The sequence below is a fragment of the Pteropus alecto genome, unplaced genomic scaffold, assembly GCF_000325575.1.
Source record: "Pteropus alecto unplaced genomic scaffold, ASM32557v1 scaffold916, whole genome shotgun sequence".
In the NCBI taxonomy this organism is placed as follows: domain Eukaryota; kingdom Metazoa; phylum Chordata; class Mammalia; order Chiroptera; family Pteropodidae; genus Pteropus; species Pteropus alecto.
Genome location: NW_006439186.1, coordinates 63,346 through 68,332, shown reverse-complemented (window position 1 = coordinate 68,332; position 4,987 = coordinate 63,346).

The window sequence follows — 4,987 nt, the reverse complement described above, 5'->3', positions numbered from 1 at the left end:
CCCACCCTGACTGAGGCAGAAGGAGAAAGAGCTCCATGAAACCCCTGTAGGCAGGGACTATGACCATTCTCAGCAGAAGGCAGATAAGGAAGAAGAGACCTCCCGTCCCTCAACATCCATATTAGTAATAAGGGGGGAGGGGATTCATAGCTCATAAAGAAGAGTTAAAAAGGGAAAAATTAGTTAAAGGGGTTTTGGGTTCTGCCTGCAAAGACACTGAGGTCATCCTATTTTAGAAGGGGTCTGCCATAATCTATCATACATCCCAAAAGGCCTTCAGGTTTCCCCTCCCCGCTCAAAGATAAGGAAGTTAGAAGGAAACTAGATTAAGAGCTGACCTAGAAAGGTTCCAACACCTTCAGGCTATAGGGAAGGTCTACCCCTTCCTCAAATGAAAAGATAAATTAAACTTTAGAAAGAGCCCCCATCCCTTTAGGGAACTGGGTCCGCTCCTATTTCTAGGAGATAAAGTATAGGTTAAAAATTGAAAAAAAGAGCCACTCCTACCAGCCTGAAAAAGCCCACGCATTGTTATATTAACAACTCACACTGCCATTAAAGTTGCAGGTGTAACCCTGTGAATCCATCACACCTGGGTGAAGGAAGCAGCGTCTCCAGAACAACAGGAGACATAGGTTGTAGAACCGCTTTCTAATCAGCCACTCTAAATCACATTCTGGAGGCAGCAGAAATCCACTTGAAATCGTCAGCCCTGCTCTGGCCACATACATCCAGAAGCTGGCCAGTCTGCTCACAGCAGAAGCTTGAGGAATTTCATCACAGGACTCCTTATAATTGGACTTTGGGGAAGGAAATTAGAGCAGAGGACTGTGAGCTATGTATTTATGTCACCAAAGGAGGTCAGAGAATTTCTACTACCTTAATTTTCCGTAGCTACTATGAATGTCAACACTTTTCAGGTATATATATTCCAGAGCCGCGCTGGATATGGCAGGATTTTCCAACTGCTGGACGTGGCAGGTGGCACCCAAACAGGTACCTAAGTACAGAAAAACTTGTAGATAAGGTAAGATAAGGAAACTCCCTCAGGAAAAGTGTACGCAAAAGAGAAGAAGGGAGAAAATACAGATTATAGCCTGGCAGAATTTGAAAAAGCATGTGTCTTAAATAAATTTAAGGAACAAGCTGTCACAGTCAGAAGTAAAACAGAATAACAAGGGTCAAAGGCGCAGATTCAGCAATTTTAGATTTCATACAGGGAACCTGTCCCTAGTTCCAGAGGAGGTAACTCTAAATAGGTAACTATAAATAATTAGATTTAGGAAGAGAGTTACAGAATGGAAGAAAAGTATGTATGTCCTCACAGTTCCTCATGTAGAACGAGTTGTGCTTATCAGTCGCGTGTCCTATAGGCTACATAGGAAGAGGACACCACCTATGAGAATGAAGTGTATTTTAGAAAAGGGGTAGCTCTATCAAACTACTGCACCCAGATACACAAGCTGTTAGAATTAATCATAATCAACCCCTTGAACCCCCGTTAGAACTCTAGAGAGGTATTTACAGTTGGTACTGACAGAATGGGGCTAAATGTTCAAATTCGTATTAAGGGTCAAGTACTAGACTATCCAGCTCAAGCCTATCAGGTTTATAAGTCTTTCTACAAGGAAGTAACTGAGCTCCAACCCCCACCGTCACAATCAAAAACTTATCAGAATGACTGAAGGGATAGCTCACTCCCTGAATATCACTTCCTGCTATGTATGTGGGGGAACTCTAGTAGGGGTAGGTAGCTGTAGGAAGTTACTGAATTAGTTCTCACCCAGGCAATACCACATATAATGGCCCCACGTACCTCTAATAATAGTGAATAAATTTTGAAACAAACTATTGTAGAACAATACTGCCTGGCCAGAGGTAGAAGAAACCTCATGAAGTCAGTCAAAAATGTAAGTTGTTTAGGCCAACCATATTATAAGGCCACCCCCAAGTAAAGCGTGTAGTAGAGAAACAAGGCGAAAAGAAACCTGTTAGCCAGATTTCCAGAACAGAATAGAATCTGGCAGAACCCAGGCAGGGCCCAAAACTGAATAGGCCCCAAATAAAATGAGGCCTAGGACAGCCTCCCCAATAATTAGTAAAGAAGCTGTGTAAAAACCTTCCTCCTTCCTCTTACCTCTGAAAACAGGGGAACAGATTAGTCACCCAGTCCCAAAACCCTTACAACAAATAACAAGAGAACTTCAAATAGGGGAAACTAATAGATTGGGATAGTCTGAAGAAGTGTCAAAGGTCAAATATAATTATTAGGCTCAGAGAAATAAAGAATGCAAAAATAATAAATAAATTAAGCCAGGAAGTTTGTGCTCTAGAAATAATGCCAAAAATTAAAAGGCAAAATAAAGATTTAGGTAATAAGACAAGTTAATGCTAGAAGAAATGCTACCAGATTGGATGTAATTAATTGCCAAAGAATTATGCAAACAATAATTGCTAGAATTCAAATAGGAGACTGGAAGAATGAGTAACTCCTCCAGAGTGAATAATCCAATACTAAAGGCCTGTCACTTAGGGTAGATCTTGGGGATATCGTACCTCCATTTGAGTGTTAAATCGAATTATATGACTACAAGCAGTTTTAGAAATCATCACTATCGAAACAGGAAGAGCCCTGACCCTCCTAACACATCAACAAACTCAGATGAGAAATACCATCAATCAGAACAGATTAGCACTAGATTATCTATTAGCAGCAGCAGGAGGCATGTGTGGAAAATTCAATCTCACCAACTGTTGCATACAGATAGATGACCAGAGCCAGACAGTTGAAGACCTTGTCAGAAGAATGACAAAACTAGCACATGTGCCCGTACATGTATGGCACAGATAGGACCCCAATAACCTCTTTGGAGGTTGGTTCTCTGCTTTTGGAGGCTTTAAGACTTTAATTAGGATAGTGTTCCTCCTCCTCGGTACCTGTCTACTTCTGCCTTGCCTGTTGTCTCTTGTTGCCTGATCGATTACCTCCTTCATAGAAGCCACAGTAGAGAGAAAGACTGCAACAAAGATCCTTATGCAATGGAATTACCGGTTCTGGGTCCAGGGAGATCAAAAAGATAGTCAAAAAGGGTGATGCCCTATAAAAAAATTTAGAGGGGCATCAAAAGGGGGGAATGAAGAGGATATTTCATGAATTTTCATTGAAAGCTAAATAGCTTTCTTTTGTAAATATGCTTGCTTTCTGCTGATAAACTTGCTGTATGCAAGGGCTCTTGCAAGAGCTCCCTTGCACTTTGCTCCACTGGTGAATTTAACTGTTTACACTACAGCAGCTCTCCCTTTCTATAACAATTAGTGTTTACTGGTTACCCATAGCAACTCCCACCCTTCTGCTATGTTACTACTTGAAATCTCATAGTAACTCCTGCTGTCTGTAACGGTTTGTGTTCAAACTGTCCAATAAGCTTGTGTAAAGTTTTCCTATATAAGGAATGTTTCCACTCAGTGCACTGCCCAGATGTGCAGAGCACTAGAGCTCCTCTGGGACCACGCGTAATAAATCTGAATTCTCCTTCTCTCCGATTTACTGCGATTTACTGCTTGGTTTTTAGTCGGATTGGTTTTGGGATTTTCCCGCAACAGCATTGTTTATAAAAACCATACAACTTTATAAAAAACCATCCATGCATACATGCAAACCAATTGACTGAAACAAATCAACTGACTGAAAAGACTTGTCTCGGAATATGTTGTTGGATGACTTCATACATTGCCATTTTTATCCATGTGTATTTGAGCATCTTAGGTCAATAAAAATTTATCTGTGGTACTTACTTTCACTTTTGAAGACTGTAAAGAACGCTAGTAAAAAAATTATACAAACTGAAAACATGGACTATTTTAACTACAAGTTCTAAAAGTACTTGTTGAAACATATGAATACAATTTTATCCATTTACATTTAGACATGTAGGCTTTCCCAAAAGCCAAATAGTGTATTGGTTTATTCTACTCATAAAACAAGGATCTGAGATTTTAAGAATTATTAGTGTTATACATCAATTTAACAGATTAAGATTTCAAAAATTCTCACATTTGCGGGCACTTGAAAAAAAATTCTTAGATAACTAGAAATCAGAACAAAAATGAAATTGGAGAAAAATCTGTCATTAACCAGGAACATTTTGCCAGATATTTGGAAAAACAGGATACATTTTCACTGAAATTACAGTAAAGAAAGGTGGCTGACCAGAGCTTCTGCCTCAGCAGAAACCAGATAAGAAAAGGAAGAAAAAATTGACTGAGTGGGACAGAGAGTCAAAGAGCTGCAACTGTGAAAATTCACAAATCGAAGGATAAAGATTGGCTAATAAGGAGGGGAAACAAGACATTCCAAGCAAACTACAGCCTAGAGAGAGCCAGCCTCATGGAATGGAGACAAAACAAGTTATAAAACAAAAACTAACAACAGGCAAAGGACATTATGACATAAAAAGGTCCATTCTCCAAAAGGTTCTAACAATTATATATAGAGGTGCATGTAACATGAGAGCTCCCAAATATATGAGGTAAATGTTGACAGAAATGCAGGTAGAAATAGACACCAGCACGGTAATCATATGAGACCTCACTATTTCAGTTTTAGTCATGGATACAACAACCAAACACAAGACACATAAGGAAACAGAACACATAATATCCCCACAGAGCAATGGAGTCTAACAGACATGTACAGCACACTACAACACCACCAGAAAACACATTTTTCTCAAGCACACACAAAACATTCTCTTTGACAAAGCATGTTAGCCACAAAAGAAATATTGCGATCCTAAAAAATATCTTCTGTAACCACAAGGAAATGACACTAGAAACAAATAGAAGAAAAAAAGAAAAACCCACAAAAAAGGAGAAAGTAAACAAGTCTTCTTTAACAACCAATGGATCAAAGTCACAAGAGAATGTTTTAAAAATCTGGATAACAATAACAATGAAAATACAACAGATTAAAGTTTACAGGATGCAG